The 15,653-nt window shown below is 40.6% G+C and overlaps 1 protein-coding gene across 3 annotated transcripts in view; it reads right to left on the bottom strand.

The window, feature by feature from the left end:
* The window catches only part of HYCC2 (hyccin PI4KA lipid kinase complex subunit 2), a 216,346-nt gene that overhangs the window by 199,642 nt on the left and 1,051 nt on the right, over nt 1-15,653 (bottom strand). For 2 of the 3 annotated variants that reach the window (XM_077448633.1, XM_077448631.1), the window contains exon 2: nt 11,344-11,385. The exons of the other annotated variant lie outside the window; for it this stretch is intronic. The gene's annotated coding sequence lies outside the window, so the exon portion shown is untranslated. The remainder of the gene's footprint in view (nt 1-11,343; nt 11,386-15,653) is intronic. 3 annotated transcript variants of the gene reach the window in all.

Raw genomic sequence — 15,653 nt, 5'->3', positions numbered from 1 at the left:
ACACAAGCCTCCATACCAAAGGCCTCATTCACATGTGCATTTCAGACCGACAATGATTTCCTGTGGGAGACTCAGCGGGGTTTCCTGCAAATAATGGATCACATGTGGATGATCCATTCTGCCAACGTGGGACCCCACAGTACCTGTACTGTTGTACTAACTTGGTGTGATGTCATAGCAGAATTCAAAGTTCCACATCCATATGTTTTTGTATCCTATGTCAATATCCTCTCCCTGAGGAAAGATTTCTTTTAGGAGTATGCATTGCAGCTATATTGTAACATGGCAATAATACATTTTGGATTTTATATTTTATCAGCTGAATGATTTGTACAATACTTGATATTGCCTACCAAGTCCCTTCTCATGATTTACATGTTGGTTGAATATTGTCAGTATAGTGGTATTCAAGTTGGATGTTTTGCATTTAAAGGAGTTGTAAAGGCAGAAGGTTTTTATTTTTTTATCCTAATGCATTCTAGGCATTAAGAAAAAAAAAAACCTGTGTGTAGCAGCCCCCCAGCACCCCCCTAATTACCTACCTGAGCCCCTTCTCTCTCCAGCAATGTCCACGATCCCCTCAGCCATCCAGGACAATCCTCCTGATTGGCTGAGACAGCAGCTGCGCCATTGGCTGACTGACTTTGACAGCTGTGGGAGCCAATGAAGGGAGAGAGGGGGCAGGGTCAGGTCAGGGCTCCGTGTCTTGGCTCGGGTGCTCCCTGTAGCAAGCTGCTGGCTGAGGGGCACTCAAGGAGGAAGGGGCCAGGAGCAGCAAAGAGGGACCCAGGCTTCTCTGTGCAAAACCAACTGCACAGAGGAGGTAAATATAACATGTTTGTTATTTAAAAAAAATTAATAAAAAAAAAAAAAAAACACACACACGCACACACACACACACACACACACACACGTGCCTTTACAAATTTACTTTAACATTCCACGCTGCTTCCTCAGTAATAAGAAGTGACATATAATGTACTTTTTTTTAAAGCAAGCCAGATTTCAGTCAACTTATAGCAAGGGCTCTGAAGCTGTTTAGACCTCAATATACAGAAAGCTGCCCATCTGTATTGATTTAACAGATGGTAGAATGGGGACATGCTGCTTATTTTCCAAATCCGTCAACAAAGTGCAGAAACCATAGTACAAGACATCTCTACTCTGAAAAGTCCACATGGTTACAGGCAGGGGAAGGGTTTGGCAGTTCTGCATAGAATTACTTTGAATTATGTGTTTATTGCAAGTTGGGTAGGTTTGAATCCATATGAAGCATTGACAAGGACACAGGTGTTTTTTGTGTTTTTTTTTTTAATCAGTGACTGCAAAAAATAAAAAAGGTGTTCCAACCTGGGAAAAAAAAAAAAAAAAATGTAAACTTCAGCAGCTACAAATACTGCAGCTGACTTTTAATATATGGACACTTGCCTGTCCGGGGACCTCACGATGTCAGCACCCCAACTGATCTTCAGATCAGCTGCCGCCACCATCGCCATTAAGGGAAACGGCTTCACTGTTCCCTACTGCGAATGCACAAAGTGCGCTGCGCTTTCTAATTGGCCCGGCGGTGGAGGAAGCAGGAGGAGGGCTGAACTTTCGAGGCATGGTGCCGTCTCTGGAAGTGCCACTGGAGGAGAGGGGTGGAAGCAAATAAGTGGCAGTTCCACTTTTGGGTGAATTGCCACTTTAAAAGGAACTTCACTGACAACACAAAGGGTGCATTTTAAATTGCATAGCTGCATTTGACCACTAGATGGGGATAAGTATTATAGGACATTCCTATAATACTTATCCCCATCTAATGGTCAAATTAGGTATTTTACAACAATGGAAAAAAAAAAATCATTAGGAATTTGCTTTGTTTTTTCCCCAATCACAAGGAATGAACGTATATGCATTTTCACTGCAAAATTCCCTGAAAGTAAAACAGTGGAACATCATACAAGCTACATCTAATTAAAATATATTAAATAATGGTGCACAGAAAGGGTCTGTATATATGGACTATAAAGCTGAATCTGTGAAAATGTAAATTTCTTTACATGATGTACTTGTTGGTACTTTGTGAATAAGTATGTACCTCACATACATACAAGAGCAAAGAGTACATATCCTATACTAGGCAGGTTTCTTGAGCTCCACAGAGGAAGCAACCTGAGAAAACAACTGGTAGATCAGAATGCCTTTCACATATATTGATTTCTGCTCTGTGCCAATTCTACTGTCTCTATAAACAGCAGTGGTATCCATGGCAGAGGTTTTATCCTAGCACATGTTGCCCTTCCCTGCACAGGCAGAACAAACTAAAAACAACAACTGGTCTCAATAGTGTGTTACTCTACAGAGCAGGATTATAAAATTACATTCTGTTTGGGACCTGGTTCAAGAAACCATTTATGCCGCTAGGCTTACACTTGTGAAGGAAGAAAGCTTGTCCATTATTCACGGAGTGTAGGATGTGTGATCTAGACCTGTGTTTATCAACCTTTTTTCAGTTAAGGCACTCTTTAAAATTATGGACAGTCTTGAGGCACCCTATTCTAAAATTTTAAAAATGATTCTAATAGTTTTACATAATGCAGCAACATTCATAGGTAAGACGTCCAATTTTGGAGGCGATTTATTCTTCCAAAGCAGATACACTTTTGAACACTGGTACTGTCTAGTATTCCCGTTTCTCTTCTCCCTCAAATTTATCTCCATTAAAAAATGTGACCCCAGTGCTGAGGGAGGAGAGGGGCAGAGGAGGGTCAAACAACGATGCTGTGGAGTCAACAGACAACCAATGATGTTATCAGTTTATAAGGAGGATGTCAGGATGCCAGTTTCTAGAAAGTCATAATGGTACATGATGAAAACCTGTGGCTTTGTGTAACTAAAAGGCTTCATCCACCTGCTGGCCTGTATATAGTTTGTGTTTACATTTTTAGGAATTTTATCAAGGCACTCTGGTTGAAAAAGGCTAATCTAAGCCAGTACTTACAGAATGCGGCCGTTTGTTTGCTTTTATCGGGCCCTTGAGGCACTATTCCTCTTACTAACACCAACAATGGGGGCATAATTCTTGCCACTGACACCAACAATGGAGAAATTTTCCTCCTACTAATAACGATGGGCACCCTTCCACTGAGACCAATGATGGGGCATTATTCCTCCCACTAAAGATGTGGTATTTTCTACTCCTGTTGGCCACAATCTGGTCCCCCCTAAAGTCTGTAGGGCAGTAAACTGGAGACCCCTGATCTAGATAATATTAGGCAACCAGTTCTATAATGAAGCACATGTGGGGAAATGTATAACGCTAAATATGGACATTCCTGGCAATGAGACTGAAATTTGACAGCAAAGATAAATGGATAATAGACATCCTGGACTTTTATTCACGCATTTAGGCATGCCATTCAACCACAGATAGTATCACAGCCTCATTGTTAATAATAAAAAATAAAGTCTAGACTACTAATTTGCTAGGAATTGATGGGTACATTAGGACACAAAGTTGCCTAAACTGTCAGGTGCTTTATAAGCATTAGCAGTATGAATGGAATCCTAATGTACATGTGAATGTTAATTAGCTGGTCAATGCTACTCGGATTATGGAAGAATACAAGTTTCACAAGTTTTAAAGAACGAGTGGCCAGCCTTAAAGCGGAGTTCTGCTTTAAAAAAATAAAATAAAAAAAAGAAGAGGAAGAAGAAAAAAAGTCAGCAGCTAAAAATATTGCAGCTGCTGACTTTTAAAATAAGGACACTTACCTGTCCAAGGCGCCTGCGATGTCCTCACCTGAAGCCGACCCATGCCTCAGCTCCGGGTGGATGCGCTGGCATCTTAAAGTGGGGTACCCCCTAAAAAAAATATATATATATATATATATATAAAAGTCAGCAGCTACAAATACTGCAGCTGCTGACTTTTAATAATCGGACACTTACCTGTCCCAGGGTCCAGCGATGCGAGGGAACGAAGCCCCCCCTCGTTCCCCGCTCCGCTCGCGGCGCCGTCATGCGTACTGTGGGCACCTGGCTGTGGCTTCACAGCCGGGCACCCACTGCACATGCGTGAGCGGCGCAGGGCACCGTGATACGCCGTACAGTCAACCGGGAAACACGTGACAGGTCCCAGGTGAATGTGCGGCGCGAGGGGAAGTGATGTCACCAGCCCGGGCAAGGAAGAAGGCAGACTACGAGGGACTGCCTAGCAACAGGTATTTAGAGGTGAGTAAAAAAAATTTTTTTTTGCCAATTATTTTTTTTTTTTTTTTTTTTAAGAATTTTAAGCAACTTTTTTTTTTTTGGTGGCAACACCACTTTAAGTAGGGGAATCAGGAAGTAAAGCCTGGCGGCTTCTCAGCCTGGTTCCCTACTGCCCCTGCGCAAGTCACCCTGCGCATTGTGTGTGGTCCATGCTGTCTTCTGGGACCTGTGTGTCTCCTAGAAGAAAGCAGGGAGGTGACGGGGGAGGGGCTGGACATGGCGTAGATCGCCACAGATGGTCCAGCCTTCTTTCTTCTCCATGCCTCTACTATCTCTGCTAAAATGTACAAAAACACTCTGTGGTACGCCATATCCTTGATGCCGCTAAATCGTGTATTCCCCTTACTTGGAAACATCTGCAACCACCAACCATTAAACACTGGCTCCTCAAAGTGGAAGAAATAAATAAAAACGGAGGACTTGATCCTTACTACATGGCATCAGCAGCTACTCCAAGAATTGGATGCTCTGGAACAGATTTGTTTACTCTGAGGAGGGAAGAGCTCTTGAGGAATGAGCTTCGGTCAAGGTAATACCCGTTTACTTACGGTGCATAGTTGGACAGTTATTCCCAATTTTCCAGGGGAAATGGAATGTTTATATCAGGTAGATCATAGTTGAGCATGTGTACAAATCATCATCTTGCTTACCTGCATGTTGTCTATATGATGGTGGGTCACTGAATGTCATTGTACTGGATTACATGGAATCTACCTTACCGGTTTAAAGTGTTTGGGAAAAAAGAAAAAAAAAAAAAAAAAAAGTAATAAACTCCTTAGGCCCCAAAGCTTACTAGGTCTGCTAAAAAAATAAACAACAAAAATGAAGTTGGTACCCACAGTGACCAAGCAGGTATCATCTAGAGGTTTCTCAGAATTAAAAAAAATTAAATAAATTATAATAAAAAAAAATATATATATATATATATATATATACATATATATTTTTTTTTTTTTTTTATGTTATATTAACAGAATTAAGCCATCCAGTTATTAGAAACATAAGCTTTGGTGTAGACTAAAGTCCTTCTTTCAATATATCAAGAGTCACATTAAAATAGCATTGCATGTAAAAGTAGGCAGACCACTGCCCTGCAATTTCACTATTCACAATTTCAGAGATTGAAAAATAAGAATAAAACAACTCAGTTCTTTCATGAATATATAAAAACAAAGCCTCTTGGCTTTAACCCAACACCCTGCAATGGTTTTGGGTACACAAAATGACAATTAACCATCTCAAATTTTTACTTTATTTTTCTAGCAGCGATATTAGTTTACATTTGTTTTTCAGCACAACATAATCAAAAAAGGCTGAGTGTGCAGTTTATAAAATATAAATCTTGAAGCGAGAATGAGAATTCCACAAAGAGGGATTGCCTTGTTTCAGTCAGTGAATGATGACTTTGAAAATCAACCAGATCAATAGTGTTTCAGGTCAATGACCGTAGCACAGAAATATGGCTGGGACCCAGACAGTAATTTATTCAGAATGGCTTCATTTCCAAAATTATACCTTACTGTCGTCTTGAGATAACACACCTCTCTTCACAAATGAATGAAATTTAAACCTTTTTGGATAGACTGCAAAAAAAAAAAAAAAAAAAAAAAAAAAAAAAAAAAAAAACTGTGATAACGCTGCTACAGTGCCTTGTAGCAATTAATGCTGATGGGCTGTATCAATCCACTTTAGCCTAGAAAATTACACAGCAAGGAGCAATCAAGGAATATTTTAATTTGCTAATGGAAACAGCAATGAAGACATCCATTCATTCAAAACAAAGGCTTTGAAATTTTTGTAATCCTAAGAAGATAACATGCAACATTAAAAATGGACAATAATAAATACTACTAGTCCAAAAGGAAAGATATGTATCAAGAATCAATAAAAACACATTGGTTTTCTTGCTACAAGTTAAAGGAGACCTACAGCCAAAGCTTGTTTGTCTGTACTTATCCTGTAGATCATAGGAGTGCAGTTCACTCAGCACACGTGTGAGCTGTTTTAACCGATTTAGGCCTAGAAGATTTTACCCCCTCCCCGACCAGAGCACTTTTTGCAATTCGGCACTGCGTCACTTTAACTGACAATTGCGCGGTCGTGCAACGTTGCACCCAAACAAAATTGACATTGTTTTTTTCCCCACAAATAGAGCTTTCTTTTGGTGGCATTTGATCACCTCTGTGTTTTTTTATTTAATTTTTTTGTTTATATATATTTTATTTTTTTATTTTTTTACTAGTAATGGCGGCGATCTACAAATTTTATCGGGACTGCGAAATTATGGCGCACACATCAGGCAATTTTGACACATTTTTGGGACCATTGGCATTAATACGGCGATCAGTACTATAAAAATGCATTGATTACTGTAAAAACATCACTGGCAGTGGAGGGGGTAAAACTAGGGGGCGATCAAGGGGTTAATGTGTTCCCTAGTGTGTGTTCTAACTGAAGGACGAGGGGACTGTGCAGAGGAGATGACAGATCGCTGTTAATTCTCAGTATGAACAGACAGACAGACAGACAGACAGACAGACAGACAGACAGACAATCTGTCTGTTCTCCCCTCAGAGAACCAGAAACTGTGTTTACACACACACACACACACACACACACACACACACACACACACACAGAGATTCCAGTTCTCCGTGTGTCAGCGGCAATCTTGACCGCCGGGCATTGGCTCAGGGGGGTGAGCGGGAGGCATGCAACCTCCCCTAGTGGCCACAGGGCAAAGCGATGTTAAATAACATTGTTTCGCCCAGCCGTGCCATTCTGCCTCAGTGCAACTGCGGCGGCTGGTCAGCAAGTGGTTAAGCAGACAGCGGGCTGAAGCCCATCATTAGCTGATCTCACACAGCCGATCCAGGCTCAGGCAAGATCGCAACACTGAAGTCAGGATACGTCCACATGCCTAGACCATCAACCGGCTCAGCCACTCAGCAAGCTGCTGAGAGCCTGAGCCGGTCACGCCCACCTCCTCCACAGGCCCCCAGTGAGGGAGGAAGAGGGGGGGCAGAGCAGACAGCGGTGACTGACAATGCTCAAGGAGCCCTGAAAACTGAGTGATCGGTGGTTGATTGCTCGGTTCTCAGTCTTAGAGCCGGCTGAAGCTTTTAAGCTTTTATACCTGGCTGGTGTTCAGCTTTAAAGTAAATGTCCGTGTATTCCAAGCAGAACAGAGATGGTTAGCACAATAAGCTGGCACTATAAAATATAATATAATCTACATCTATACCTTTTTTATTATTTATTTTTTTTTTTTTTTTAACAGATATCCCCCAACAGAACCACCTATTGAACTTCTCATGACTATGCTATTCACATATCTATAGGTAATCAGCATCCCATGTGACATTGCTTAGGCCAGATGACAGGTAATGGAAACTGCACTTTGGAATAGGCTTATATTCCACTATGGGGAAATGTAGAAACTGGATGGGGGAAGCTCCAGGCATGCCAGCAGGGGACATCACAACGAATAAACTTATGTTGTCAACTATAATACCTGCAGCTATTAGTATTATATTAGCCGGTAAACAAAGTAAACAAGTAAATAAGTAAACAAACTGCAGTATCTAGCTACCTTTGCCACAATCATTATCTTAACTGTCTAGTACACCAGAAGAGCGTCGGGCACTATGAAATACCAAGAAGATCTAAGTACTGGATACATTTCTGAACCCTGTGGCTGTGTAAAAAACTTTGAAATTAACCAATATCTACTACAATGGTTTAAAAGCAGTGGATTGGATCGGGTGCCCCTGATTAGGCTTTTAATGGTGAGTGATCTACATTCCAAATGCATTTCACAAAAGGTAATGAAATCACTTGGAGGTGTTTCCATTTTTCAAATTTCATGAAAATACTTAACATGTATATTATTATACAAGATTTATATAGCACCAATGGTTTGTGGAGCTTTATTATTTTTAATTACTTTTGTAAAAAGGGTGACAGTACATTTATAATACGTCTCAATACAAGTAGAATGGGAGGGCTAGCTTGTGAGAGCTTACAATCTAAAAGTATTGCTCAGTATGGCTCCCCTCTACCTGTTATATTGGAACGTGTTTCACAAGCAAACAGGCTGGGAACTTCGGAGACTGCTAGTAAGTATTTGTAAAGCAAAATAAATACATAAATGAAAAAAAACTGTATATAAAATGCAATTTAAATCAATGTGTCTTAACTGCTGTACACCTAAAAAACGAATTGCAAACATTTTCCATAGCGTTTAAGTATCTTGAAAGGTGCAGTCATTGCTATATGTAATGTGTGCTATGGGAGGACCCATAAACATGCCATGCTGCCTTAAACAAACAGCTTATTGAATTTTCCCGAGTTGTGTTCTGCCTGTGGTTGCTCTTTGGTTTGCAAACCAGCTGAAATAGAGTGAGGAATTCAGTCAGCCTGGGACATAAAACATTTCATTCATAAGTTGCTAGACACAGCATACATAAAAAGGCATAGACTTCAACAAAAATGTTATCGTCCCGTCCATCAGCAGGGCTTCCTGAACAAACAACAAACAATCCACAGCATCTAGCAACCAGAAACAATACAACTGACAGATTGGACTGTTACCATGTTATTAAATTCTGAACTATTTTTCCATTACAACAGGAAATTAGGACAAAAGGTAGCAAGCAACGTTTATGCTAATCAAAACATACAAAAAATAAAAAAAAGTAATCAAAACAAGGAATATCCTAAAATTGTATAGATGTTAACTTATACAGTTTGACTTTTTGCAGTACAATGCAAGCAATTAAATTTACAGCATGAATACTGAACAGAGCTATGTAAATAAAATAAAAAATCATAATATAACAAAGCGGAGTTCCACTTAAAAGTGGAACTTCCGCGTACCCACCTCCTCCTCCGAGTTCCACCCACATATACAACTTTACAGACGTTTTTTGACAGATACCGTTCCCCACTTCTGGGAGAAGGGGCCACAGAAGTTCGGACCCCTCCTCCTTCCTCCACCGCCAGGCCAATAAGAAAGCACAGCGCGCTTCTCACATGCGCAGTAGGGAACGGGCTGTGAAGCTGAAAGGCTTCAGTGCTGGGTTCCCTTACCAGGAATGGCGCAGATTGCACCCAAAAGCCAATCCAAAGACATCGCTGGCTCCCTTGACAGGCAAGTGTCCATATAGTAAAAATCAGTGGCTGCTGACTTTTAATTTTTTTTTTTTTTTTTGGGGGGGGGGGGGGGGTAGACCTCCTCTTTAAAGTGGAACTTTACTCTCCTTTTGTTTAAATGAATAAAATGTATTTTAAGAGAAAAAGGAATGTTGTGCCTCAAAAGTCCCATGCCATTAACATTATTTTTGACAATAGATATGCAAGGACCTGGCACTCCAATTTCACAAATTTTTACTTGGTCTGATTATTTTCAATTCTCATACTGTTATCATTAGCAAGTTTTTACTTGTTTTAAACTCGTTTTACAGTTCTTAAAGTTATTTCCTGGTTTCTTGCCTAGGCAAAGGATGTCATACATCCCAGGAGTCTTTGTGAGGGGGAAGAGGGTTTTCCTGAGCTAAGCACACTCTCCTGCATGCATGCTTGCACTAAGGGCAGATGGATTCCAGGAAGTAAATGCTACATGAATCATTTGCCCTTACTCAAGATGGCCATGGCCAAAAATGCTGGGGGGTGTTTTTCAAAGTGATTTTTCAACAAAAAGCATAGAGACATGGAGGGATGGGAGAATTTGCTTTGAATATTAAAATTAATTAAATTGTGTTTTTTGGTTTGTGATGCTCACATGCAGTGAAGATCCACATTACTTTAAACACATAGCACTTGGAAACAGCATAAACATAGCAGCAAGCATAAAAAGTCATTGAAATCCAAACTCTCCCAATGCAAAACATAACATCTGACATTGTAAAGAGCAATAATGGATGTGCTAGGAGCAGTCACAATCCCAAAAGCCACAGCAATGTAGGATGATGGCTGCAGGTTGCTGCACTTTATGAATTAGGCCTAATGAGTGTACTGGAGGTCTGGGCACTTGTCCATGAAATTACTCAAGCATGCAATGCTCATCATGCTATCATTCTCTTTAAAGCGGAGTTCCACCCACATATACAGCTTTACAGGATCCGTTTCTGAACGGCAAATGATAACATCACTGGGCATTTTTTTTCTCCCTAGCTCTCTGTACATTGTTGCTAGGGTGTATGCCATTTTCTTCCTCCCTCTGGGCTGCGGCGATGTACCTCATATCCTGCGGCTCCTGGGAGACGTGCGTCATCATTCCCAGGAGTCAGGGAACTAGATTGATATATTAGGTTGCCATTACAACAGAGCGGGACCTTCCTCCGCCACCACAAGTGTGACAGCAACCCGAAACAACCCATGCGCCTCGTTACATGTTTTACGTGCATGCGCAAGATCGGGAAGTGCATACTGGGTCTCCAGCAGCACCTTATCCCAGAAGGCAGTAGTGGGCTTCACATGCCCACAATTAAGATGGGAGAGCTCTGACAAGTCAAACTAAAGGTTAGTTTGAATGAAAAATACTGAAATAAGACAGAAACTTTGCACATAAATTAGCTTTTTCGAAAGTCATTTATAAAAGACAAAATTGTGTGCAATACATATCCACTTTAATCCAATCTTTATACATCAGCAAAGTGTTCCTGCTAAATCTAAAAAAACTCTTACACATGCCAGCATTTAAGCTTAATAAACCTGCTAGGTATAGATCCCTGATACAGCTTTACTCGGTTATATCAAGGTCTTCTCTTATTTCTAAAGTAGATGTTCTTTGCTCACTTGCATCACTATACTCCTCCACAAGGACAATGAAGGACATAACCCAAACCAATACAAACAATGCTCAAAACAGATCATTAAGCATGTATACTTTCCAGTGACAATCTGCCAACATAAGACTAGTGATGACATGCCTAAAGTATCACTTGACAAATTTAAATTACAAAAAAAAATAAAAAAATAAAAAAAAAAATCGATAAAATAGGACTTCCTCCAGATTGGAGTCTGAATGTACAGTACATGAATGTCATAAATATAGCCATGCAGAGGGCAACACGCATCAATGCTTACCTTTCAATATAACGCGTTAGCCATCCTGGAAGTACACAGCATCTGTTGAAAGACAGGCAGTGTTTGCTGGTGCGATTTACTTTGACTCAGTAGAACATTCCATAAAAATAAATCCATCCTCTATCAATAAATTGATTTTGATTTTCAATCACTGCACAAATTTCTCACTGGAACTTTTATCCAAAAGGATCCTCATAAGGTTTCCATTTGAAAAAGGTGATTCCACAGCAAATAATGGCATTATTATTCAAATTAAACTGGAACTTCACTCTCCCAATGAACATTGATTATTTTTAATCCTCATGATCCAGCATTAGTAAATAGATAGGAAAGTATACCGTATTTACTTGTTAATTTTTTATTTTATTTTTTTACATTTCTTCAGCTACATCCTGTTTTTTGCCTAGGCAAATGATGTCATCCATTCCAGGAGCCTTTAGGAGAGGATGAGGAGTTTTCTCAGGTAAGCACACTCTCCTGCATGCAGGCCTGAGCTAAGGGCAGATGGATTCCAGGAAGTAAATGCTATATGAATCATTTGCCCTTACTCGAGATTCCCAAGGTCAAAAATGCTGGGGGCCGTTTCTCAAAGTGATTGATCAACAAATGAAAGCATAGAGATGTGGATGGATGGATGGATGGATGGGGGGAGTTTGCTTTGAATATTAAAAACGAGCTAAACAGTGTTTTTGGTTTGTGCAAATGCAGTGAAGATCAGCTTTAAGACTCATTTAATATATTTCATACATTGTATATTTTCAGTGACACTCATTTATATTTTCAGTTTTTGTCCAACTAGAAGCCCAAGCTAGCCAAAGCAGGAATAAAACTACAACTTAGTATTTGCATATGCCTTGACTGCTTGCTCATCTCAATCAGAACCCTAAATGTCAAAGCACACTGAGGAGGAAATTACTAAAACAGGAAGAGACAAATCTAGAGCAGCTGTGCGTAGTAACCAATCATCTTCTATCTTCTGCTTGTTTAGCTATGCTTTGAAAATAAAAACTAGAAGCCGATTGGTTGCCTGCCATGTACAGCTGATCCATATTCTCTCTGCTCATCTTAGTAAATTCTCCTCACAGATAATCACATTCAATGGAAGGTGTACAAAAGTCCGTCACACAAAAGTCCAAAGTACAAACACGTATGCTTGGAACCAATGTCCCCAAACACAACATTAACAGAAGGTGCCCAAAGGGTGGCGCTCAAGAGCTGAAATTCCACATAGTATGTCACTACATTCATGTTTGTTGGCCAACAATTGTGTGCCGTTAGTATGCAAAACAAGTTCCTGGCACATGCCCTTCGGACAAAAGTCTGACGCTCTGTGTGTAACAATCCGATCGTGTGTACGAGGCTTTAAGCCATGGTGCTGAACACATACACATGGAGAAAAGGCACCCCAGTGCCAGAACATATCTAAGCTGCAGTACTGGTGTCAGGAGAAATGTACATACAGAAAAAAGACTTTACAGCTCATCGAAAAAAAAGGATTTTAGCCAGATTTAATTAAAGAAAGGAAGTCAACATGTATGTTTTTTTTTTTATTTGTGTTTGTGCAGGAGACTTGTAGTGCAGGAGTAGATTTGCGCATTTTTGGCCTTGGACTTTTAAATGGGAGAGCCTGAAAAATATTAAGTGATTTTTGGGCCCCGAAGAAGCTCATGGACTTTCTTAAAAGTCAAATGAAAGGCGACAGCAACACCACGTTTAGGTGTGAAGTGTGAACGGGCCCATTGAGAAAAATGGCATCCTTTTTCATACTTCAGTAATCACAAGACAAAACACTCAGGTAAGTGAGGGGGCTTGGGGATCATCCACAATAGCCCACATGTTAAAATGCTATGAGTTGGTGTCCACTATGTTGGGAAAGTTTTACACATGGTTGCGTCACATGGTTTACTTTTTTTTTTTAGAAAACTTTATTGGAATTTTATTAAATGACAACTCTTTCAAGTCTATGCACTGCAGCACATTAGTAAGACATGTGGTAAGGTGAGTTGCCCCGATTAAAAAAGCAGCATGTATACATTTTCTATGCACCTCACCACACCACACTGTTATGGCGTGAACAGGGAACATAGGAAACAGTTGTCTTCTATGTGTCCCAACATAGATCTGTGCAGCTCAACACAGATTGTGTGAACAAGCCCCAAGTAAATCAACAAATTTAAAGTGGTTCTAAAGGCAAAAGTTTTTTATCCTAATGCATTAAGATACAAAAAATCTGTGTGTAGCAGCCCCATCTCCATCCAGCGATGTTGCAAGGGAACCTCGTCTGCCCAAGACTCTCCCTCCTGACTGGTGCCATTGGTGCCTGCTGCTGTCAATCAACGTCAGTGAGCCAATAAGGAGAGAGGGGGTGAGGCCAAGCCACAGCTCCATGTCTAAATGGACACACAGAGCAGCGGCTCGGCTGCCCCCATAGCAAGCTGCTTGCTGTGGGGGCAAAAGCGCTGGCAGGGAACCCCAGAAGAGGAGAATTGGGGCTGCTCTGTGCAAAACTATTACACAAAGCAGGTAAGTATAACATGTTTGTTATTTTTAAACATAAAAAACACAATGTCACTTTAAGGGCTAAGTTCACCTTTTGGAGCATGTACACCTGTATTTAGGGTGTAAAATATTCCAGAACCGCTCTCCAGGGATCCCCTCCCCACATCCACCGTTACTTTTTAAAATCAGTGTGGCTGTGCAGGACTCCACCTGCACAGCCACATCATTCATTTACAACAATCTGTGAATGAAGTCACTGTAAGTCTTGTCTGCCACCACAGCAGATGGTGTGAAGTTGTCAGAGAACTAGTAGGGTGCTGGTGAGTGCCGTTGTAATTTATTAACACTTCCTTCAGATTTATAACAGAAGCCTGGACAGAGGTACAGGCAAGAAAGCTGGAGTGTTTGCAGGAGCCTGATCTGCTGACTGAGGGTGCAATGCTTTGCAGACTCCATGGGGAAAAAGTAAAAAAATAAAAAAAATTCTGCAAAAATATGTGCATTATATTTATTTATTTTCCCCAAAGTTAAACTTAGATTTTAAAGCAGTTGTAAACCCCACTCTGTTATTTTTACCTACAGGTAAAATGAATATCTCCTAAACGTGTGCCATTTAGGAGATATTCACCCTTCATGCAGCAGCTGATGTCAGTGGTGCATGAGCTTCTTGCCAGAACAAAAGGGCGCATGCATGGGAGTGACGTCACAGCACCAAAGTTTGAAGAGGTCATCCCTCTCAGCAATGAGCAGGCGCTGCTGGAAGGACTTTGTTCTAAGATGAGTATTTTATAATGTGCTAGTATGCGATGCGTGTTAGCACATTATCTCATTGTTTTGCAGTGTTTTTTTATTTATTTTTATTTTTTTATTTTATTTTTTTGCGGTTTACTATCGATTAAAAGAGGATCTTACAAACAGTGGGGTTGATTTACTAAAACTGGAGTGTGCAAAATCTGGTGCAGTTTTGCACAGAAACCAATCAGCTTCTAGGTTTTTTTTGGGGGGTCAAAGCTTAAAGTGGATGTAAACCAGATTCATTAAATTTGACCTAGGTACATATATCTGTAGTGTTTAATGATCTCTCTCCAAAGCACTAAGTCCCATGTATGTCTGCTGCTCCATTCCTCTGTTATCAGCATTAGGGATGAGCTCAGGCGTGTTTGAATGGGCAACGTGCAAAGCCCGCTAGGAAGTCGGTGCAGCGCTGCGCTAATCACAGGCAGTGAGACATTGCCCCGCTGCACGGCTGCAGAGATCGGCAATGTCTCACTGTCTGTGATTAGCGCTGCACTGACTTCCTGGAGGGCTCTGCACGTGGACCATGTGAGCACGCCTGAGCTCATCCCTAATCAGCATGATAGCTTCTGACAAGTTCTCAAACATGGAAAAAGCAGCTGGAAATTTGTGTCAGGGATGGAACTTAGCAAAATATAAGCAGAGAGCTTGTCTATTCACAACACAGCTCTGCAAGTATCTTCATTCCTCTGCCTATGTAAAGGAGGAAGACTCAAGATATACATGTAAAACATATGTAGGGAGATTTGTTTCATCTCTGTATCATCTGAGGCTGTTCACTTCATTAGGTATATAAAGGTTTACATCCACTTTAATTGAACAAGGTGAAGTTAGAAGCTGATTGGCTACAATGCAGAGCTGCACCAGATTTTGCACTCTCCAGTTGTAGCAAATCAACTCCCGTGAGAATAAGAACACAACAAATAAAACTAGTCTTTAATGATGCAGTATTTAAAGTGAACAATGACATGACTGTAAGCTAGTATTATGTGAGCAGTGGAAGTATTCTTTTTTCC

This window comes from Lithobates pipiens, unplaced genomic scaffold (assembly GCF_037356315.1).
Source record: "Lithobates pipiens isolate NorthernLeopardFrog02 unplaced genomic scaffold, aLitPip1_a1.2 Scaffold_22, whole genome shotgun sequence".
NCBI classification, from domain to species: Eukaryota; Metazoa; Chordata; class Amphibia; order Anura; family Ranidae; genus Lithobates; species Lithobates pipiens.
Note: the sequence above shows the minus strand (reverse complement) of the source record. Positions and strands in the feature narration are given on the sequence as shown.